This window comes from Sarcophilus harrisii, chromosome 5 (assembly GCF_902635505.1).
Source record: "Sarcophilus harrisii chromosome 5, mSarHar1.11, whole genome shotgun sequence".
In the NCBI taxonomy this organism is placed as follows: Eukaryota; Metazoa; Chordata; class Mammalia; order Dasyuromorphia; family Dasyuridae; genus Sarcophilus; species Sarcophilus harrisii.
In genome coordinates this window covers 44,352,515-44,378,636 of record NC_045430.1, presented here as the reverse complement: position 1 = coordinate 44,378,636, position 26,122 = coordinate 44,352,515, and positions in this window count along the sequence as shown.

The following is a 26,122-nucleotide window of genomic DNA, read 5'->3' as shown; positions in this document are numbered from 1 at the left end:
TATCTGATTTGAGTAAAGTATTATATTCAAAATATACTCTTTAAAATATGTGTTGTTTCCATTTATGTTGATATAATTGATTAATATTATCCATCTCTCTTCCCCCATGAGAACAATTCTGAGAGGGTTAAAATTGATAAATTTTATACACAAGGACATTATTTACCCATTATCAGTTTTAGTTATATTTCCATTGCTGTTGTTGAAAATTCATTTTCCCTAATAGCAATAGCGCTCCAAATTCATTCATATTCTTTCATCAGTTATTCCTTTGAACAAGATCAAGATGATTGGTGTTGAAACTAAGAACATGAAAGAACTAGTTTTCTTAGTGGAGAATTCACAATTGCATGATGTAACCTGGTCTCATTAGGACCATATGCTCTGTTGCTGATGGAGCTAACTGTCCTTTAAAACTGATATCCCCATTTCCCACAATGGCAGCTGTATAAATCATTTGGGGCTGAGAATGAAAGATGGTTTATTATCTAGGTGTAATGATGAGAAGGTCACAGATAACATGAGACCCTGCTTGTTATTTTGAAGTTTACTTAACATGTAAAACTATTTATTGCATTTCAAATCCAAGCAAAAACATATTTCCTTTCTTTCTTTTTCTTTTTTTCTTCCTTCCTTCCTTCTTTCCTTCCTTTCTCCCTTCTTCCTTTTTCTTTCTTTCTTTTTCTTTCTTTTTTTCTTTCTTTCTTTCTTTCTTTCTTCCTTTCTTTCTTTCTTTCTTTCCCTTTCTCTCTCTTTGTCTTTCCCTTTCTCTCTCTTTGTCTTTCCCTTTCTCTCTCTCTCTGTCTTTCCCTCCCTCTCTTTCTTTCTTTTTTCTTCATTTTTTCTTTCTTTTTTTTTTTTAAAAAACACAGTTAGAGTATAATAGTTCTTTAGGAAATTATTTGATTATCTTATAATTAATTCCAAATTTTTAACATGTAATATTTAATTTAATTGAATGACTTCAAATTGCTTGTAGGTGTTTTTGATGTGATCTGTTTACTGAATTTATTTACTTTCATCATCAAAAGACCTGGAAAACCTTTTTTCATATGTTCACTTAAAAAAATTCATTTTAGCATAAAAAGTAAAGATGCGTTGAAAAATTGAAAAGAGCTATGGTTTTCATCTGTATATATTACATTTCTTAGATTCTGTGACGTTAAAAACAGCATCAGCTTATTGGACATGTGTTAATTTTAGGAGCATATAGCTAAGGTTTTCAATGGAGAATTAATAATGCACTTTGTATTCATTAAAAGCTTTTTGATCTTGCACAATCTCCTTTCATTCCCATTTATGTTTGCAAATGCCAAATATTGCTCAAATAGGAAAGAAAATGTCCCCAAGTATTACAATGCTCTCAAAGGTCTTCCTTATGAAAGCTTTTCTGTGGTTCATTAAACACACATTTCTTTCTTAGCAGAGGTATAATTAGAGTGGGAAAACTGGGGAATTTCTCCTTTACGGTCAAATTTCGAAGGTTTTGCCATCCCTTGACTCCTTCCACAGGCAGAAATAACTGAGTTTAGCACTTAATAATACTACTTAAATAAAACAAAAAGTGATCAAGTAGTCATATATCTTCATATTATCAGGCATAGAATTGTAGATTTAAAGCTGGAAAGAATCCAGGCTACTCATCTTCCAAATGACAAAGTTGCGGCCTAAAGAAGTAAGGTGACTTACCCCATAAAAAATTAAGTCACATACAGATACAGTTTTATTATTTCAAATCCCAAAAGATTTTCACTGTACCACATCACAATTCTCATTCACACCTGACTCTACCTTCTACATTATAGTGACTTCTCCATCAATGCCTTTCCAATGTTTGCCTATTGGAAGCCAGAGTTTGTATTTTGAGTTCCATTACTCAGAGATTTCTTTTCTGGGTCTAATGTGTTCCTTTTTTTTCATCCTTTCAATCCCTTCTACTCTACTTTCACTCAATTGCTTGCTTGGGAGTCATTTTCACTGGATGTTAGAATTTCTAGTAATGATTGTGGTTTAAGTTTGCCAAAAGTAATGTTTATTTTCATGTTCTAAATTATGGTTATCTTTGTATAAACATAGTAATGCTGAGGATGAGAGGTGCAATGAATAGAGCCTTGGGATTCAAGTCAGAATAATTTAGATTCAAGTTCTGACTCAGATGCACACTTTCTGTGTAAGTTTCTTTAACCCCCCCCCAATAACTTGAACAACTCCCAAAAATATTAACTGAACAACAGGTGTTGATAAATATTGGAAAGGGAGTTTTCCTCACCAGGAGCCTTCTATGCCCTGTAAAGAAACCCAAAAGGTCAGACACAATGTTCTCACAACTATAACTTACAAAGGCCATGGGGATAAGGCAGCTGTAGTTAAGAGAAAATGTATTTGACACAATATAGGGAATCATACCAAATATCAGTAGAACATTGTGAACTTTCCTTGTTTTTCTTTAAGATTATTTAAATTTTGGCTGAATATTTCCATTAGGTGATGAAAGCCACCATAGAAAGCTTGACTCAGGAGACCACTCTTTTTTAAGGGGGGAAAAACTGATCCTACTCTGGCAGATAATTTCAACTGACTTTTGTTGTCCTTTGTGAACACTAATTTGGAAAAGGTTTTCAGCTGTAAAAGTAAAAATAGATGACCCACAAATGTTCTATAGTTTGTCTCACATGAATCTGAAAATTTTAGTTGCTTAATCATAGCTCATTTCAATTTTGATAAAAATAGAAATGTTCTTCCCTCCTATAGTGATTTTTAAAATGACATTTTCTCCTTAAATTTCTTGATCTATCTCTCTGTTTCTTAAATGAGATTTCTTAGTAAATATATAATAGTCAGCTCTTTCTCAAAAAAGTGACAAATATTTGTTTGATCTGCATAATAGACATTCACCCATAATTTTATTAATCTAAACATTAAAAATAATAAATCAAGGCTTGGTTTCTTTTGTTTGCCAATTTTTTATGTGTAAATACATTCAAAATTTAACAATTGACTCTGATAGCTGGTGCAAGCTAGCTTCATCATATCATGGATAGAGAATAAATTAATTAATTGTAATGGATTCAGGAGGATCTGACTTCAAATACCATCTCTAAAGTCTAATAACTATGCATTCATGGCAAATTATTTAGTCACTCTAAGATTCAGTTTCTTTTTATGTAAAAAAGATCAAAATATCTTCAGAACATGGGTCATAACACTGTTCTGAGGCTCACATTAAATAATACGCAAAGTGTTTTGTTAACTTTTAAGTTCTGAGTGTTTTTTGTATTGTTCCTGGAACAAACCAAATACTCTGTACTTCACTGGCATATTCCATCACTCTAGATGTTAAAATTAGAAGATAATTTGAGAGTGGCTACACACATTTCCTAACTTTGTACAATGAGGTATTTCTGCTTGAGAAGTGTAGACATTAGAAATTTTAATTAATTTAACTATATCGGTTTTGAAAGGCAACAAGATTCTGTATTTTGAAATTGTTTTTATCTTTGTTATCTCCTTTCCTGGGGTAAAACTGGCATTATTTTATGACAGTTCAGCAAAGAAAAGACTCACACTAATAACTTATAAGCTTACTATACCCTGGAGTTTTATTTCTATAAATATTCAATGGCTATGTGAAATTTTAAGTGAAGTCTAATTATCCTGCAATTTCTCTTCTGAGCTTTGTGTTTCCATCCAATTTGAATACATCAATCAAGTTTGCTTAATTTCCATTGACTCCGATTTCTATCAGTTTATCAGCAAGTGTTTCCAGGTGCTCATTACACAGAAACATTGAAAGATTTCAAGAGAAATTCAGGGCTGGGATGGATGAATACAATTTGTTCTCCAGTGGAACTTGCCATGTGCATTTGAGGTCAGAATTTTACCTATAAAAATGGGCCAGTGTTAGTATATGTCATGAATTTTAATTTCTCTTGTTTTCTCTTTCATTTTTACATGAATGCTCATTATATTCTTCTCTTAACATTGTCCTTATTTCTTCAACTATTACAGTCAAATTACAATTTTCTCCACTGGTGCTCCCAGATTTTTTTTTAATTTCTTCATGTGTAATAGTGATTTGTCTCCCTAGTTCATTTTATCCCCTAGTATTTGTGATGACTTATTTCCAGTTGTTTGAACTTCTCTTTTTTGTCTTTTTATTTGCCTGTCATATTTCTATGCTTACAACATTTTCAAATTCTTCAACTAAACATGCTTCAGTGAAGACATCTATTTTGTCTGACTGCATGCTTGACTTACTTTTTCTTTTTCTATATTTATATTTGTATTTATATGTTCATAAACAGGTTCTATCTCAAAGTTTGTTTTACCACAGTACTGAATAGAGTTATAGGAAAAATGATGTTACTTATTAGGACAATTATTCTCATGATAAAACTGTTTTTCTTCTACACTGTCCTGATCAGAATTAACAAGCATTTTTAAAGTTCAATTTGCTAGGCACTGTGTAGGGAAACAAAGATGAAATATGTGTCATTGATCTTAGTTTATATTCTATTGAGGAGCTTATTTTCTATAGATTAACATTCCAAATCAAGCTAAAATAATAATAGAAATATAATAATAATAGCAGCCTAAAGGTTGCAAAGAACACTTACAAATATTATTCTATTTTATCCAAGCAACAATCTTGGGGGGTAGATGCTATGATTAACTTGATTTTGCAAATAAGAAAACTGAGGCAGATAGAAGTTAAATGACTTTCATAGGGTCACACAGCTACTGATTTTAATTATGTGGGTAGTTCTTTTATCCATAAAAATCATAATCGTTCTAAATCTTATCATCATAAGTGTTACTTACTCGTCTCCTTTTATATCAGTCATATCTGTATATCATATTAAAGATCTTTCTTAGTCTTTCAACACTCTCAGACTCAATGAAATTGTCATGCAAATATGCAAGTTTTCACTTATATTGCTCCAATAGAATGTCAGTATATTAAAAGAATCAATCAACTTCTAACGTTTGAATCTCTAGTTTCTTGCACAATGGGACTTTTTCCATGTTTGTTGGATTAAATGTGGGTACCCACAAATATGAGAGTTTTCTGGGGCACCGGGAGATTAAATGACTTTCCAAGACTCATAACTTGTATGTCTTAGAGACAGAATTTGAATCCAGTTAACTGTGCTACCATGTTTGACTATCCATTATGTCAAGGTGTCTCCTCTCTCTTTTCTACCTCCTATCTCCATCACTCTTTTTTTCTATCATTCTCTCTCTCTCTCTCTCTCTCTCTCTCTCTCTCTCTCTCACACACACACACACACACACACACACACACACACATACACAAAGATCCTATTAAAATAAGACAAGAAAACAAAAAAATTTAAATGTTTAAATTTCACCCTCTTAAAATTTTGTGTTTTTCTGTTTTCATGTGGGAGAATTTCATTCTGTCAATCCCAACCTAATTTACTTTTGGCTATAAGCTACAATAATTTATGCAAGTAGATTTCTTTGTGCTTTTCTATAATAGAATGGTACTGTATCAGATCTCTCCAGCTCCTCTAGCCAAGCAAAAAAAAAAAAAATGGTCCTAAGACATCTCTTTGGTACTTTCAACATTGTATTATGTTTTCATCACACATCAATCAACATTTTTTAATGCTTAGTGGGAAGAGGAAGTGGTTTCAAATTCTATGTCAGATATGTACAAGTTGCATGAACTTCTTCAAGGTCATATAACTTATTTAATTTCTCTCTACCTCAACTTTCTAAAATTAGGGGCCATGTCCTCTGAAACCCCTTTCAGTTCTAATACTAAGATTTCATGATCATATAGACTTGCAGTTTCACTGAAGTAAGTAGTTTTGATTTTGTAAACTCCGCAAATTCACAACTGCTCGGCAATCTATATTCTTATTTAGTCACCTGAGTCACTGAGAGATTAAGTGACTTCCCTAAGATCCTACAAGTAACTATGTCAGATAGAATTTAAACCCAGTTGGTTTTGGTACCAAGGTTAGTCTTCCATCTGCTATGCCATATTGCTTTGTACATAGACATGTTCATTGTGCTGAATTAAGACATATCAATCATTACATAGTTTAAAATAGTATCTCAGTGTTCTCAAGTGATTATACCTAAGGCTTTCAAACAATATTTATGAAACAATGAAATGTCTGTTTTAGATTATTGAGGGGGGAAAGACAGCTGCCATATGTACATGAACACAAAGTCCATTTTGCTATGTGTTTTTAATATATATTTTTAATATATGCACTTGATCATAAAAGTAAGGATTAGGATGAGTGGAAATGAAAAGACTTTGCCAATGTGGGCATACTTTCCTAGTATTTAAAGAAACTGTTCAAAATGTTTTGTTGGCAGCCTCCAGTAGCCTTTATGTAAGGGGGGAAAATACCAAACCAATGCTTTAAGATACACAGGAAAGCAAACACAGCTGTGTTCTATACATACTCATGGTAAATTCATCTGCCCTTCTATTTTTTTACCTCAAACTTCTCAATGTGTTTTAGGTTTTGGTGTCCTAAAAATAAAAGAGAAAAACCAGATGGCATTGGGACTAACTTGAGTATTTAATGGAATTTTCAAAAACAAATTAAGCAAAACAAAACAAAACAAAAAGATAATTAAATCATTTGATATTTATAACAATCAAAAAAATATATAGATAGTCCTTCTAACAACTCTGACATTTAGTTTAAGGTCAAGATTCTTTTCTCCTTAATGACTAATATTATCTTTATTCCCTCATCTACCCTAATAATTGTCAATTGAATAAATAATCATTTTGGTCATCCATCTCTAAGCTAATTTTTTCACATCATGCAATGAGAAACTGCAAAATAAAATCCAAATTCACCAATTTTTTGTAGTCATTCTCTAAATGATGCAATTTTTAAAAGTTAACCATTTGGTTCTACAGAGGAAGTGAATTAAGAAATATGTTAATGACTAAGTTTTCCTTTGAGGTTTAAAAAATAACTTTATAATTTTCTGAAGCATGCTTTCCTAGAAGAAAAATCTGAATGAAATTATGATTTGTTTCTTTTCCTATCTCTTACTCTTTCTTGGTTCCATTATACATTAATGAAAATGGTTCATTTCTTGTGGGATTCAGAATCCTTCACACTTAATATTTAACTTCAGTTGGTATAAAGAAATTTCACAGTTTGTAGAATTTTTAATCTCAACTTCTACTTACTGACATTTCCTATCAATCATCATTACATATGTTGTCTAACTGAAGAATATTATTTTGGGGGAAATAAAAAGAAAATTATTAATTTCTACAGAATAATTTTCAATTATTAGCAACAGTAATATTACAATAGTTTAAGTGCTATAAATATGTATTGTTTCTTCAGCATGACTTCCAAAGTATTCTCAGTGTGCACAAATAAGATTCAGAAATTTCTTCTGCTTAATCTAGCTCTTTTCCAAACCAATGTAAAATAAATAAGTCAATTCATCTTAGCTTCCCCTGAATAATTTTTTTTTCCAAAATGTTAAATTGTTTCCAAAAAAAAAAGTTGTCATTGTTGTTTGCTTGTTTCTAAACTAATTGACTTCCTTTTTGGTTTCACATGGAAAATAAGATGCTCCTGAGTCAAATGGACCACCTGTGTTTAAGTCAGTGCAGGGGAATTCTCCAGAGGGACAATGTAATGGTCCTATTTCCCCTAACCTCCAAACCCAGGAGGCTTCATCAAACAGGAAATCACAGAAATGTTTCCATCTAAACAATTTTATTTTTCTGGAAAGATTTCTTCAGCAAGCAATTTACTCACATGTTAAATCTAAAATTGTCCCACCAAGGTCTTTCCTATCTCCCACTATATTCAATAGATCAGTGTACTTCCCTGATCAATCTATTTTTTATTTAAAATTATATATTCATTTTTCATCAAAAAGTAGAGAAATAGAAATAATTTTTTTCCAAAGGACTTTTAACACTTTACTTATTTGCTCTTTCTAGAATAAAATACAAGTTAAAGGACTTTAATTGATTTATTCCAAATATTCAGTTTTTCAACAATATCCACCAAATATACAAAATCTAGAGGAAATATATCTCATAAAAAGAATTAAATGAAACTTTCTTGTTAACACTGAGAAAACCATGATTCTTTCAAAATAGATAAAACATGTTTTGAAATATTTTGACATAAGAAAGTCAGTATGTCTAGCATATTTAGCAATGTAGATGTATTCTGCCTGCATTCTGACAACAAATAATCACATAATTTTACAAAGATACCCCCTTTTAATAGACTATTAGTTCTTTAAAGTTGGTTATGCTTTTAACAACTTGAAGGAAAAAAAGAACTATGTGTAACTAATATTTCTCAATACATGTTATTGTCTGTCAAATAAGGAATATTTCCAAATTTCACTGTTACATGTTTAACTAGTTTATGTAAATATTTATTTCATTCTGAAATTATTTTAATCTTGTCACTGCACAGCATAATATAATATTAAAAGATATAATTTTCTTTATTTAAAACACTGTTAATTATACTGATTTTTGCTTGATGTTATATGAATAACCTTGTAAAGTAATATATTTTCACTAATACCCGTTTCAACATATCACATATAGTAATATGTTATATATATATATATGTATATGTTGTCAAATGATCATTTTTAACTAAATCTTTTGCTTCATATTTTTATATGAAATACAGATTTTAGTTTTACTATTGAATGTAAAGCTATTTGTGCTGCATAATGAGGCTTTTAAAAAATAAGCAATATCATTAAGTAAGTAAACCTTTTACTGCCACAAGCATGGCTTTTGAAGAAAAAAAACTTATCTGCTTATTGAAAGTATTTCTCTTTTTTCAGGGGGAGGAGGAGGAAGTGTTAAACTTTTGGGAAGATGTTATCCACCTTAAGAGAAAGGGGACTCAAGAATAGTATGGTCTTACACAGATGCATTTGAATGTATATGTGTATAATCATTGATATCTATGTATATGTATTTGTATGTATATATGTGTGTATGTATGTATGTGTGTGTGTGTATATATATATATATAATACATATATATATAATACACACATATATATATATATATATATAATATTTCCACATTTAATTATAGCCTTTAATGTGAGGTGGAATGGGAAAAATAATAAAGTAAAAAAACACAGCAGAGAAAAAAAGGAAACCTATAAGGAAGCAAAGAAAAGATGAATAATCTGAAAAATGTATACTATTTATTATATAGGCTTTCTTGAAATGTAATTACTACTTTATATTTTGAATTTTCTAATATTCTGTTGTGCATATAGCAATGTATATTTTTTATTTAATTTTAAAGTTAAAAGAAGAATGAACTCATAAAAATATTATTGACTTACAACATATTTTCATGAAATCATTTCAATAAATTAGATTTCAGGCTATCTACAACTAAAACAATCATAGAAGGTAAACACTATAAGCTTTCCCTTCCAAGGGAAAAAAGGTACTTTTATATCACAATGATAAATAAACTATTTTTTATTTGATTGTGTTATTGTGTTTTGCTTTTTATTTCTGTATTTCTGCTTTTTTACCAATACTTTCTCTGCTTATATAAGTTTTACTGACTCAGCTGCAGTTTCCAGATGGATAACATAGTTGGAAAACTCTTATTTATTTGTTCAGGACTTTTGTCTCCTGCACTTAAGAGAGGAACCATGTTTTTATACTGGCTTAGATGACACAATCTTCTTGAAAAAACTCCATTTTCTTACTATTTTGTACTTTTTTGACTTTTGATGCTAAGGCTAGAGAACTCTGGTTTTGCTCTATTTTTTTGGCTTTCATTATATTAACAACATACATTGGCCTAATTTATATCTAGGAAAAGAATTCAGTGGCAAACTAGTCCAAACAAATTCTATTTACAGTGATAGGATATTGAGACCTGGATAGTGATTTGTTGAAGGTCACAGAGATAGTAATTATCTGAGGTGAGATTTCAACTCTGCCTTTGACACCAGAATGTTTTTTTTGGGGGGGGGGGTTGTTTTTTTGTTTTTTGTTTTTTTTTGTTTTTCCCATTAAACCACAGATATTGTGGGTACATCTTAGCAAGTACATCTTAATAATATCTTTATTAGTTATAAGAGTAAATTTATGTACCCTTACAGGTTTTGTTTATTTTTAAAAGTTCCTTTTTCAAGGGAAAGAGAAATATTTTTTTCTAAAACAAAAATATATGGTTTTGTTTTTAAACCTGAGTAAAGAAAATTATGAAAACTATTAAAATTAATAAATTTCATAATAGGAGATGATTTTAATAAGAAAGCCAATCACTGGCTCTAATGTGTTTTCTGCTTTTCAACAGGCATTCTTACCATCAAACTTTGTTTAAATTCCCAATGGCTCTCAAAAATCATCTGAAACTCAAGGTTAGTCACAGCAGGGGCTCTCATAACATAGTTTAAATAAAAGAATGGAAAATGATGAAGAGGTCAATGTGTCTAACTAAACAGATTGACATTTCTCATAAAACTGAAATCATTCTCCTAGTTCAAAATCAGTTCAAAAATATCTGCATGAAAATATTTGAGACAATTGGAAGCTTTTATACACATTAGCCTTGCTAAAGATCAGTGGATTTTTAATAAAGCATTTTATGTTTCACAAATGATTTGCTTCCAAACCAAATGGAGGAGCCAAAAATGTATTGAAGTTTTGATTCAAAAAGCAAAATCATATGATACTTCCCCTTGACAAAATATAAACTCACATCATGAATGGTGCAAGTACAGCAAAATTTTTATATCTTTCATAGAAGAAGCAAAATAATTTTTAATGAAAATTTGTTTAAATTGCCTAATATGTTTCAACCAAATGAGTCCCTAAATTTAAGGGGACATTATGCATAATCTTCAAAAAGAAAGGGGATTAGTTTCTAGCCATATGAAAAGATGCTCCAAGTCATTATTAATCAGAGAAATGCAAATTAAGACAACTCTGAGATACCACTACACAGCTGTCAGACTGGCTAGAATGACAGGGAAAGATAATACGGAATGTTGGAAGGGATGTGGGAAAACAGGGACACTAATACATTGTTGGTGGAACTGTGAATACATCCAACCATTCTGGAGAGCAATTTGGAACTATGCTCAAAAAGTTATCAAACTGTGCATACCCTTTGATCCAGCAGTGTTTCTACTGGGCTTATATCCCAAAGAGATCATAAAGAAGGGAAAGGGACTTGTATGTGCATGAATGTTTATGGCAGCCCTCTTTGTAGTGGCCAGAAACTGGAAACTGAGTGGGTTCCCATCAATTGGAGAATGGCTGAATAAATTGTGGTATATGAATATTATGGAATATCATTGTTCTGTAAGAAATGACCAACAGGATGATTTCAGAAAGGCCTGGAGAGACTTACACGAACTGATGCTGAATGAAACGAGCAGGGCCAAGAGATCATTATATACTTCAACAACAATACTATATGATGACCAATTCTGATGGACAGGACATCCTCAGCAATGAGATCAATCAAATCAGTTCCAATGGAGCAGTAATGAACTGAACTAGCTACGCCCAGCAGAAGAATTCTAGGAGATGACTAAAAACCACTACATTGAATTCCCAGTCCCTATATTTTTGCCCACCTGCATTTTTGATTTCCTTCACAGACTAATTGTACAATATTTTAGAGTCCGATTCTTTTTGTACAGCAAAATAACGGTTTGGTCATGTATACTTATTGTGTATCTAATTTATATTTTAATATATATAACATCTACTGGTCATCCTGCCATCTGGGGGAGGAGGTGGGGGGAAGGAGGGGAAAAATTGGAACAAGAGGTTTGGCAATTGTCAATGCTGTAAAGTTGCCCATACATATAACCTGTAAATAAAAGGCTATTAAATTTAAAAAAGAAAGAAAGAAAGAAAGGGGATTAGAATGGAAGTGATGGTAGACAATATTAATCCATCAGTAATTCTCATCTGTGAGAGATAAAACTTATGAACTTGAGTTTCTGTGTGAATTCATAAGTCTAATGTAATTTTATATGAATGGAAAACATCAGATGTTCTCTAATATCTTCTATTCATTCAGATAAATAATTAATTCTATTTCTATATTAACAAGGAACATGAGTCAGAGGGGCATGGATAAAAGCACTGTTGCTATAATTTAGGAATCTGACATTCACTTCCAATGAGTGATGATGAAGATAATGTGGATGTTGGGAGTAGGCAGTATATATATGCATCAGGAAGAGATCTGAATTTAGAGAAACCTGGGTCCATGTTCTGCTTACTTCATACTAACTGCAGAACATAGGCAAAGTAGTCTTAGTATCTTCAAGCAACTCTCTGAAACTCTAATTTATAATTTGGTAAGGTGCACTGGAGCAAGGTGCTTCCTTTCTTCAAACATTCCCCACAGATGAAATCATAACTCCAGGCCAAATATAATATCAATAGAGCCACATTGTAATGTGCAATATCACAACATCCTCTAGCCACAAAAAGAAGTTAGAATATAGGTAATAGGGGAACAGAATGTGCTACATAGGCATATATAAGATGTTGAAAGAAAGTATAGAAGGCATCTATACACTATCATTTCTAGCATAAAAAATAGATCATCCTGTTGCAAATAAGAGCCAAACAAAATAGCTTATGAATTTTGTTGATGGAAGTAAAAATAAAATTGAGGAGATGATATATTTAATATGTGTATATGCATATATATATAAACATATATTATATATATTCTGTATACATTTATGTGTATATACACACACAGATATGTGTATATATATATATATATATTATATATATTACAACTATAGGTATACTTATATACTTATATAGTTAAGCAGCTAGTTAGCTCAGCAGATAGAATACAAGACCTGGAATCAGGAACTCATGATTTCAAATCCAGCCTTAATTACTTATTATGTAATATTGAGCATCACTCAATCTTTGTTGGTCTTAATCCACTGGAGAAGGAAAGGGCAAATCACTGCAGTATTTTTATCAAGAAAACTACATAGATGGTAATGGACCAGCGTCTTTGCTATCCTTTGGTTTAACTTGGTAGACACAAGTAATAAATTGGTGGTTTTCCCATTGTTTCTTGTGCATTTAGTGACTTTTGAAATATGTCAGTTCTATCTGATTTGTGTAAAATTAACTCTACGCACTGCATTATTTTTTTATATTTCAAGCTAGATCAAATGTTTCTCAACAGGACTCGTTTCTCGGGGAATTAATGAAGTTGCATAGTAATCTTGCTGTTGTTCCCTTTCTAACCCTCTATTCCTCTTCTTGTGTTTTCCTCTCTAATTCCAATCTATTGAATTTAGTCTTACTCTTTGTCAAAGTGTTTCTTGTGATCAAGTTCTCGTTTGAAAAATTCAAATTCCAGCAAATGCATTTTTGGATTTTTATAAACAAAAAAAAGAAAAAAGAATTATAGTCATGAAATTTTAGGCATTATTTCTTTTCTTGTCTTGAGTGCAATGTAGTGAATAAACTATCTTATGTAAGATTTAATTGCACACACAATTGAGCTTTTTGAGTATAAGAAAGCATTTTTCCCTGCATAACAATGATCAAATTGAATTCAACAATGATAGGAAAACCTGAATACAAAGCAGTTGATGCAAACTTTCTGGACAGATATATCTTAAGCATGAAGTGGTTTTTCTCATTTTCATGTCCTTACATCCCTCAGGGCTTAAGAAGAGTTGGATTTGAATGAATGAATGAATAACAATAACAATAAACATGAAACAATAAGGACTATTTATGGGCTAAAAATGGGATTAGTATGAGAGTCAGTAGGATAATAGTAATGGGCCGATTTGGAATTATGAGGGAGATAATGAAGTTGTTGTTGTTTTTCTTTCCCTTTGAAAGAACAATGTGAGATAAGGCTTTTTGTCTGAGAAGTCATATTAAACATTCTCTTGCCTGTCAAAAACAAATTTATTAACCAATCCCAAACAACTCTTCTCAGTGAAAGAAATCCAAAGGAAAAGTGCTCTATCCTGCTTTATAAATTTCTGACAAAAGGAACTTTTTGTTCAGAAAAGTTTCCAGTGTTAGAAAAATATACATATTTTAGTGGAAAAAGTATAATAGTTGTAATATTAGTGGACCTTGTTTCCACCAAAATTTTATCTACATAAGTTTTCTCTAAGTTCCAATCTTCAATGATGATCTGTCTTGTGGTAAATAGGAAAAAAAAAAAAAATCCAGAGTTTAAGAATAGTATCACATCCCTTGAAAAATTCCAGGGGGGAAATGGCTCTTTGGTTAACAAAAGAAAAGGCCTCTCTTTTAAATATTCTTATTCACTACAGTCAAATGTAAACAAAATATTTCTCCTAATTTGAATTAAACACAGACACATACATTTTTAGTGTGATTATTACCAACAACAAAATTCTCTCTAGTTTCTAGGGAGAGCCTTCCTGAAGTCCAATGTTTTCCTTGGAATTTGATTTAAGTACTGGTAATATTTTCCAGGCTTTGGTGAACCAGCCCAGTTGTATGCTATCCCCTACTCTCTACTCCTTGTCTCCTCATCTTATCTTCATGTGATTTTCCAAATGCCAACCTTGGATTACCTCCATGCTCTCCATTATTTATATCTATTTTTTTACTTCTGAACAAAACTGGAAAAAATCATGAAATTTTGCCTACTGGGTCCATTATAAATTTATGTTACATAATTGCAAATAGTCATACCCTGCTGGAATATGATAACACCTTCTAAACAGATTCATCATCAAAATCTGAGTGAAGTTTTCATTGTGATATAATATTCAAGCATCTAAGTCTCCAGGAAATGAGGAAATTAGATCTCCAAGTAGAAAAAAGCATTTTGTAGAATACTTTGTTAAGAAAACCTAGCCTAATCTGCATAGAGGGAAAATTTAAGATATTGTCTCTATTTTACTTGGTCAGTAAGCTAAGCTGCCATAGAGCAAATGTAAGAAGAAGATCAACAACCATTTTTAAGCCAAGCTAAAATACCTCTTTCACAAAACATATGCACAGGATGAGCAAAGAAGGCAGGGTATACCTCGACTGAGAGAAAGATTCCAAGTACTCAGTTGCCCTTACAGGAATTGATCCATCATTTCAAAGAACAAAGTCTTTCACTAGTGAATCACAGACCCTTGGGATATTCCTGAGAAATTCTTTTTTGCATTCTAGCTCACCTGGATGCAAATTTTGCATTACGGAAACAATGGATAATGTTTCCATACTAAAATACATGCATTTCTGTTGATTCTCATTAGAGAAAGGAGTACTTACTTTAAGGTTGTTATGCTGTACTTACAGGTTATATTTTTTTAAACCATTAGCATAACCTGCCTTGTTGAAATTATGATTATTTCACACATGATCTATTTTTTTGTTTGTTTTTACTAAATTGGCCACTTATTAGTAGGACAGCCAGTTCAAACCCCCTTAAAGATTGGGAAATTTTCTCATTGTAGTATGATTACTACAATTTTCATTTGTTTGATATTATAACATTTTTAAAAGCTGATACCCTTAGCCAGGGCCATGTTCCAGAATTTTACACAAATGTCAATGAGAATCTGTATTTTTTTAAGTATACTAAGTTTCTAGCATCACAATATCATAGATCCAAAATTGAAAGAATCTTCAACTTTTTCTTTTTACACATAATACAATTGGAATCTATAAAGACTAATCCAAGGTCACAAAGCTTAACCTATCAGAATAAGAGTCCAGTTTTTTGTTGTTGTTGTTGTTTTTAAACACATGAATTAAAATACATTATTTCTTTAAATGATAAATTTAGACCATCAAAAATCTGATACAATCCACCTAAGCAGTATATAAACTTGGTACCTTGTCTCTGAAATAAATTTTATTATAGTTTTAGAAGATCCTTAAGTAAATTACATCCTTGATTGAAATTAATAATCACATTTATTGAACAAAATTATTTCAATTGGCATGACTTTCAATAAATGTTTGCCATCCCAATAAAAGTTATAAAAACTGCATAGTACAAATCAAATAATTCCCTTTAGCTTCCTAATTGGATTGTCTGGCACAAATGTTTCCACTATCTAATCCATGTCACTTCTGAACTCCATAAATTTCCATGGCTTCCTGTATCTCTAAGATAAAATGGAAAATCCTCTTTTGGCTTATAAATACCTTTATATACTTGCTCAATCATATCTTTCCATCATCATCATATTTTCTGTTTTGTATAATCCAGCCAAAGTAGCCTTTTTATCATTTCATGACATTTCATCTTTGATTTCCATGTTTTTGAACCAGTTCTCCTCTATGTCTATCATGTCTTCTCTCTTTTCCTCTGCTGCATAAAATGCTTGGCTTCCTTTTAGAATTGTATCATGATTTACTTTCATATGAAATTTAACTCATCTGCTATAAGTACCCTCCCTCCAAATAAGAATTGTATGCTTATTTCATGTGTAGTTATATGTAGTTATATTTCATATGTAGTGTTATATATATATATATATATATATATATATATATATATCTCCCTCAATGATATGCAAATTCTTTGAGGGCTGGTAGTGTTGTATGTTTATCAGTGTATATTCAATGCCTTTCCCAAAGTGTGGAACATAAGTCAACTCTGATTGACTCATTAATTCATAATGTGGCAATTCTATATTGATAATTCAGATCCTCTTGTTTTCAGATAATATGGCAATGATTTTTTACATAATATTATGACTTTCTCATTTTTATTCCATAAAACTTTGCAGATGCTCCCAAATGAGACGCATAATCAGTCAGGAAAAATAATTATGCTTGTTGTTTAGTAGTTTTTAGCCACATCTGACTCTTCCTTGTAATGTTCTTGTTGGTTTTCTGGAGGTCTTGGAACAGCTTTAATTTCATTAGAGTAATCACCACAAGAATAGCCAGGTATTAAAATCCAAATTCTTTATTTTCTCCTTCACAATCTAGTTTCCTTGCCTGGGGCCTGGGCCAGCTTTTTGGAAAGCCTTTGAGACTAGCCTTGTTCTCAGTGGGGGAAGTGCAGAAGGCCAGCCACCAAGGTGATGTGAGATGAAGTGAATAAATCTGGCTCTCCCCAGGCTGAGTTTGTCCCAGCTTACATGCTCTACATTGAGTACAAACCAATCATTGTATTGCTAGGAAACCATTATTTGTTGTAAGATTAAATCAATCATATTGAACTTAGGGAACTGTTAATCACCATGCTAAACTAGATAACCATTGTCTCATCAATTCCACTGACTTAACACCTTGTAAGAATCCTTGTTTTAAGTATGGAGTTCTGGCCCATAACCCTTCCTGACCCCTTTAAGAGCTTTCTTGATAAAGATACTAAAAAAGTTTGCTATTTCCTTCTCATTTTATAGATAAGGAAACTGAGGCATACAGAATTAAGTGGCTTGCCCAGAGTGACAAAATTAATAAGATTTGTACCTAGGTCTTCTTGAACCAGGCCTAGCACTCTATTCACTGTACCATTTTGGTACCCTAAGCCTAACTATAAAAAAACAAACAAAGAAAAAGAAAACTGTTGGATACAGAATGCTTATTTTGTAGACCAAGGTTGGACCCAGAACAGTCCAAGATCCAAAGTCTCGCCATAATCCATTTTAATACTCTACTAAACAAAAAACATTAAAAATTTAACATTGTAAATTAAAAAAAATTTTTTTTAGTGTTTATGATGTCCAGTCTAGCTCTCTGAGGGGCCTCAGGATCAGTCAGCTTCTGGATCAATCAAAGTCCTTGATCTTTAGAGGGAGAATTGAAGGAGGGAGGCAAGCTACCATTTGCTTTGCCAAAGATGTATCCTGGATTCTGGAGTCTGGAGTCTCCAGCCTCTCTCTTCCTCATCCTGAAGCCAGGTGACCCTGAACTCTCTCCCTCAGCCCACCAATCCTTGCCTACAATTATCTCACCACCATACATTCAGCAAGCATCAATGGTGAGGAGAACCATATCATTTAAGTATATGTTTATAGAACCATTATCTCACATGGAATAAGTAATTAGCCTTAAGTGCTCTGCTGTCTGATTCAAGTACACCTTTTCAGATTTTCAGCGCTCTACAACTGTTGGCAATATAAAATAGACAGAAGGCAGGATTTGGTCCACTGGCTGTAGTTTGCCAATCTTTGGCTCAGATTATTGTATGGACAGACAATATAGAGAATTGATATATCAATGTAATTTATTTCAGATATAGACAAGGACAAGGAGCTTAGGCTACAATTATATAGGATGGATACAACTGGTTATATTGTCTTTGGGAATTAGTGTAGTGTTTTTTTCATGATTGCAAACTTTGTCCTGAATCAAAGGCAATGAATTTTTTTTTACATCAATGTTCTTCCATTGTTGCTGTATGGCTGAAAGCCATGGAATTCTATAGTCTGCAAAGAATTAAAGATTCAGGTCATCCAAAGCACAATGAAAATGCACATGGTGAAAATAAGTAGTCTGTGACATATTATCATTAAAAATTTGCGTGGGGGAATCATCATAAAGGATGTCATCAGAGACATTAAAAAAACTGAAAAATTGGGTGGTCCAATCATATAATAAAAGTGAGGAAAAAGCAATGAATGGCTCATGTGGTGCACTGAAATGCATGTAGTGGCAAGAGAATTAGAGAGAGAATTTCAGAACATTAGGTGGACTATCTGGAAAGGATTTGTGGGTTGCTGTAGACCACAGATGAACATAGTATAAAAAGTTTGTAATCTATAAAGTTGGAGTAATTACCCACATTGATGAAATAATAGTACATCAAAGTAAACATATTTGTCATATTTTATCAAAAAAACAAAACAAAATAAAAATAAGCAAGCAAATACACAACCTAGACTCAAGTTGCATAGATGGTGTTTTACCAAAAGATTTAATGCAACTTTCACCCTCTAATCATAGAGCATACAACTAAAGTTTCTCCAGTAGATGTTATTGAACACTTTTCTTAAATTCATATACCTTCCAATTCCTCTCTTCCTAAATATACTTCAGCTACTTCTTTAAAAGAAACCATGTTGAATCCTGAATTTTCATTCTGGTTGTTAAAAACTATTGATAACATAAGTAATTTGTATATTTTACTAAACACTCCAGTGAGGAAACTATTAAAGTCTTTCAGTCTTTCATGTTGTTTTCCCAAAAAAAATAAAGTATTCATGGAATCAATCTATAATGCTCAGATGATAGCTGTAAGACAGACAGCAGACAGACAGAGATAAAAACATAGTAGTAGGTTTACATCTAAATATAGATATCCTATCTCCATTAAATTTCATGGTACTATATAAAACATTATAGCTGAGCTAAGATGATAAAAATAATACTAAGCATGCCACAAAATTAAAGGATTGTCCCACTGAAATTTTGACATTTGAGAACTTTTAGTCTCTTGTTTTGTTAATAACATATTCATAGCTATGAACAAGAAACAAAAATTCATTCATAGAAGTGTTGAATGCTGTCAGTTTATGACAATTTCCAAAATTATCTCTTAAAGTGAATTTTGCTATTCATTAATACTAAATTTTTGTGGCATATCTGAGGCAAAAGTGCTTAGTACTTTCCGCTATCCCCATTGACCAAATTGACATTATATGTTCCTGTTATTAGGTGGAAATGTAATATTCATCTTCTACTGAGGTAAAAGATAAAAGGTAAATTGTTTAAGAATTTTTCTCACTTGGAAACACAAAATGAAAATGAAAAGGAATCAAATGTCTGCTCTTTGTCATCTGTTCACACATTTTTATATGGAAGATGGAAAATTGCTATTTTAATAAAAAATATTGGGGAAATGGAATATGTTTTAATAGGTTTGATATAACACACACATAGCTTCTTAAAAGTTGACATTTTTTATGCCATTTACTTTGTATTTTAAAAATATATTTTATCCTAAATGATTCACATCAAAATAATTAAATTATTCACGGTAATGATTACAAAGTGTATTCCAAGTCAGACATTTTACCCTGCCCTAAGAATGTTCAAATGAGCTACAGGCACACTGGATAATGGTAGAACTTGGATCTTCTGAATCTAAATCCATTGCTACTCTCATTGAACTATGTTATCTTGTTGCAAAAACACATAGCCACATTAATTTGACCATTGTATCATGTGGAGCAGATTTCTGACATTCATCAATAGCTTTCTTTCATTTTCTCTTAGCCCCCAGGGAAGCATAGATTGTTGAGGTTGGGGGGCAGGGAGGGACAGGAGGGCAGATGGTATGGAGAAATTATGAGACATAAAACCACAATTAATATAACATATATTGCCTTCCCTTACAAATTACCTTGAATTTAATTATTGTCATTATTTTTATTTATTCCTTATACAAGTTGTTCCCAAAGTATTAATACACTTTTAAATTTAAAATGCCTTTCCCAGCACAACTTCCCCTTATATTCTGAGCTTATATTTATCTTCCATTAACTCTACTAAAAACCTGTATTTATATAGTTACTTGCATGTTGTCTCACTCTCAAAATAGCAGAGAATTTTGAATGTTGATATTTTTCTAGTGGTGATTATAGAGGGCTGGAACTCTGGGAAAATATATTGAAATAAGGATACTTACAACAGGATGTATACTCAGTGTGATTGATGAGATAATGGTTCTCTAGTTTACATATACTTAGTGATGTAATTGTACTAAGGTATAGAAGGGCTGAGAGGACTTGAAATAAGCAGACTGGAAAGAGACTCAAGTGAGAATATGCTTGAGCTTGATCTCAGACTCCAGAAATATCCTCGAGAAAGCTAGCCTGGACACTACATTTTGGCATCCAAATGTGAAGCACTGAAAGAAGCATACTACATTTTGAGGCTCTAAAGGTAAGGACCTACACCCAGCAGTTTGACGCAATCATAAATTCAGTGAAGTCCCTGTGATCCAAAAATAGGGTGAATACAAAATTAGACAAGCAGGAAACTTTGGTAAGGGATAACTAGTCGCTTTCGTTTTTTCAGCTGAAATGGGGCAAATACTAAGAGCTTTCCCTACCCAAAGGGAAGTGTATAGAATGCATAGTTAATAAAGTAAATAAAGGTTTGTTGGTAATTTGAAAGCAGATCACTGGGCTCTTAAATATATTAGAGTGCACATCTCCTTGGTTCTCTAAGGAAGAAAAATTAGAGCCAGATATGTGGAAACTAGTGGGAGAGCAACTAATTGAATATTATGAAGCTAAGGGTCCTGATTCAATTCTTGAAGAAACATTCTATATACACAACATTACACAATTGATTTTAAAGGAGTCCACTAGTTTAAAAAAAAAAAAAAAAGGAAAATTTTTCATGAGAACAACAAACAAGGAAGTGTGAGGAGAAAGAAAAGGAGGCAGATGGTACTGACAAAGTGGCTGAAAAGCATGGAGAGTTGAGCAAAGAAGGAATTAAGTACAATGATGATGAGCTTAAAGAGTGTGGTGCTTCTCACCTTCACAGCTCAGTTTCATTTCTGCCCATACCCAAGCAGGCACCCTTAGAGCATTCCTCATCTCCTGACCATCCTCCCTCAATTTTGCCTTAATGGGTAGAGGGAAGAGGAAGAGTGGGAGGGGCACTGACACCATCAGCACCACCCATTTACCAATTTTGTCCATCCCCTATGAAAGGAGTACAAAAGGCATTAGTTAAAGCTAAAGAGAAAGGACAGGATACATCTTATTTGAGAATAGAAGCATATCCTGTGATTGAATAATTTGACTCTTCAGGTCAAGAAAGAAGATACACTCCTTTTAATCTAGAAATTATCAAAGATCTGAAAAAACCTGCACTCTTTATGGGTCTACATCATCTTATGTGAAGATGGTATTAGAAAATTTGGCTTATGAAATTTTAACCCCTAGTGACTGGAAATCTATAGCAAAGACATGTTTAGAACCTGTACAAAACTTGTGGTTTTCTAAGTAGAGTGAGCTCTGTAGAATGCAAGCCCAATGAAATAAGCAACCTGGAGTTAATATACCAGTCCCCTTTGAACAACTAGCAGGTTTAGGTACTTATGGAGACACTTTAACACAGATTAATTACCCTTTCACAGCATATGAGCAAATGGCTTCTGCTGCTATCAAAGCATGGGGCACCTCCAAGGAAGACAATATACAGGGGAAGCCTTCACAAAAATAGAGCAAGGTCCAAATGAACCCTTTGCTGATTTTGTGGGACGTCTGCAGACAGCTGTCATATAAACTATTGGTGAAGATACAGCAATAGAAATTATGATAAGATAACTTGCTAGAGAAAATGCTAATGAAGTTTGTAGAAGAATTATACTAGAACTACACAAAGATGCTCCTTTAGAGGAGATCATAAGACTCTGTGCCACAGTGGGCACAAATACCTTTTATATCCAGGCTATGATACAGACTTTTCAAGATCTGAACATGGGCAGGGGACTTCCAGAGAGACTTATCAATGCTTTCAATGTGATAAAGTAGAGCATTTGAAAGCTCAATGTTGGCATGAAGATGAAGTGAAAAAACAGGGTGGGAGGAAAAGGCTCAAAATTCCATGTCTAAAATGCAACAGAGGCTTCCATTAGGCATCACAATCACAATGAGTCAAGGAAACAGGAAGCAGAGCTTGGCTCCAGAGCTCCAGGCAAAAAATACTTGGTACATGATGGCAGCCAATGATATATTTAGGGAGTCTTTACAAGTTCAGCACTCCAACATGATTAATCAGCCAAGAAGCAACCTGATGGGAGAAAGGGATTACAATTGGGGAGAATAGAGTTGTATGCAGCTGGGACTACTGAGATATACCCTGGCTAGGTAAAATCTGTCCCTATCTGTGCCTCCAGGCACAGTAGGCGTGACCATTTCACTCCTGAGAGTGCTTACAAAACAGTGTCCATCCAAACACTGTTTTGGGAAACTGGGGAATGTATAGCTAATATCCCAGTCATTAATACAGGTAGACAATGTGTGATCTATCACCCAGAAGAAGTAGTAGAACAAGGTTATTGATACACACTGCTGATAGGCAATCTGGTGATATTTATCCAGATTTTGACTCCAACAACAGAATCCGGAAATATTTTGGACTGCAGGCATTACAACTTACCTTTCTATGCTCACTGTCTATGTAAACGGCACACCATTGAAAGGGTTAGTAGACACGGGGGTAAGGGGTACAGAATGTACAATTATTAGAAGTGCCAGTTGGCCCAGTCATTGGCAAAGATTAAGGCAGACACTTATATGTCTGACATAGGAGGATCAATAGCAGCTAAAGATAGTGATACCCTTTTGAGATGGACATTTGCAGGTGACACAGGAGTTTTTACTCTTTTTGTAGTTGAAAAAACCCCTATCAATTTGTGGGGAAGAGACATTTTACAACAGTTAGAATTACAAATGAATACTTATAAGTTTTATAACCCTATAACTTTGGCTTTTTATGCAGGACTGCTATTGAAGACTTGCCTGCACTCTCACCTGTTCCCATTCAATAAAAACCTGATACACTGGTGTGGGTAGAAACAGTGGCCCTTAACAAGTGAAAAAATTCAGGCCTTAATAGATATAGTACAGGAGTAACTTAACCAAAGACCCCTACAACCTTCTCTAAGTCCTTGGAATTTCCCTGTATTTGTTAAAAAAAAAAAAAGAAAGAAAGAAAAAAGAAATCTGGAAAATGGAGAATGATGATTGATTTAAGAAAAGTAAATGAACAGATGGAAACTATGGGAACTCTTCAGCCTGGACTTCCATCTCCTACTCAATTGTCTAGAGAATGGCCTCTTTGGGTTATAGACTTTAAGGACTGTTTCTATTCTGTCCTTCTAGATAAGAAGGATATGAAAAGATTTGCCTTTTCAGTGGCCAGTGTTAACTTATCTGAGCCTTATAAGTGATATGAATGGACAATTTTGCCACAGGGAATGCAAAATAGCTTTACTATGTGTCAAATGTATGTTGCTGCTGCTCTTACTTTGGTAAGAAAAACATTTCCAAAAGTAATGTTATTACATTATATGGATGATATATTGAGGTGTGCGTCTGAGGAATAAATGTCAGAAGCATGTCTACAAAACTAGAAACACTAAAAAAGTACAAATTGTACATAGCTCCAGAAAAAATTCAAAGACATTCCATATTTGTGGATATGAAATATACTCTAAGGTGCTTACAGTACAAAAACTGTCCTTAAGAACAGCCTTAAGCCTTAAGAACACCTTAAATGACTTTCAGAAATTGATAGGAGATATCCAATGGATGTGTCCAGTGTTAGGATTGACTACCTATCAATTGCAGCCATTATATGACATTTTAAGGGGAATCAGTGCTTTAAACTCACCATGCCAGCTTAGAAAAGAAGCTCAATAGGCTTTGAGAGAAATTAAACTGGCTTTATCCAATGTGGTTGAAAGAGTTATTCAAAATCCCTTGGAAATCTCAGTTTTTGCTACAAAAGGGGCACCCACTGCAGTTCTTTATCAAGGAGAGAGTGTGATAGAGTGGGGGAACTTCCCAGCACAACCAGAACAAAGCCTTACTCCTTACCCAATACTTGTGGCTAGAATCTTATTAATGGCCATTAAGCAAATAGTACAATTATCTGGGATAAGACCTGACAAGATATATACCTTTTATACCAATGCACAAATTAATGTATGCTGTGAAACCATCCCAGAGTGGCAAATTTTATTGGCCACAGCTCCAAATTTTACACATGGGTCTCCATTAAAGATAACCCAGCTATTACATAATTGGCAATGGATTTTTGAAGAAAAGGTTTCTAAGGTTCCTCTTAAAAGACCTACTATCTTTACAGATGCATCCAAACATAACATTTGTGCTATATACCATCATATCTTAACTATAAAGAGAGTAGTCAGAACTCCTTTTCAGTCCACTCAGCCGAATAAATTGTATATAATCCTGCTAACTCTTACTTATTATCCTGGAAATGTAAATAAAATATCTGATTCATCCTAATCAGTAGATGTGGTACAAAGAATTGCCATAGCCCAAATAAAATTTGTAGCTTCTAATATATATCATCTCTTTAAGGAACTTCAAGAGCAAGTGAAAAAGCATCCAGGTAAGATTTATATCTTGCATATCCACTCTCATAGTGAACTTCCAGGTCCTAATTTTGAGGGAAATTCAAAGGCAAAAATCCTTCCGACCTTGTTAGCCAATATTTCTGGCAGCTCAAGAATCTCATTCTAAATATCAGCAGGCTGCTTCAGTTTTAAGTTTGCAATTTGGGATAACAAAAGAGGAAGCTAGGAGCATAATAAAAGCCTATACTGCTTGCCTTTCTTTCCACACTCTTATGTTCTCTCCAAGGAAGAACCCATGTGGTTTGAGCCCCTTTGAAATTTGGCAAATGGATGTGACACATTATAAATCTTTTGGTCATCTGTCTTTTATCCATGTTGTAGTAGACACCTTTTCAAGATTTACTTTTTCAATACTATCAGCAAAAGAGACAGCCTGAGTGATCACTGAATTTCTTATACAAGCTTTTGCAATTATGGGTGTGCCACAAGCAATAAAAACAGATAATGGACCTGCATATACTTCTAAACATTTTGCACACGTATGTGCACGGTATCAGACTTTACACATCACTCATATATCTTTTAATCCTCAAGGACAGACAACAGTAGAGAGGAGAAACAGAGACATCAAGCAGCAACTCTAAAAACAAAAGAAAGCAGTAGCCACACATAACCTTAGAGAACTTTTAAATTTAGCTCTTTACACTATTAAGTTTTTGATTTTTGATAAAGATGTACTGGCTCCAGCAGACAGATTTTATAACCCACCAGAACGGCAGTGTCCAGTGCAAGCAGCTCCATTATCTTTAGATAATTGCCAGGTGATGTGGAGAGATCCAGAAAGTTGTGAATGGAAGGGACCAGATAGGTTAACTGCTTGGGGGAGAGGGTTTGCTTGTATCTCTACAAGTAGAGAAGGAATCAGATGGGTGCCAATAAGCCTTATCCACCTTATCTATTGCAGAGAGACAGAGAAGACCCTTAAAATGAAGGAAAAGATCCAAGAAACATCAGATGGATCCATCTCTGACTACATGTGCCACTGAAAGAGCATGGCTGTTAAT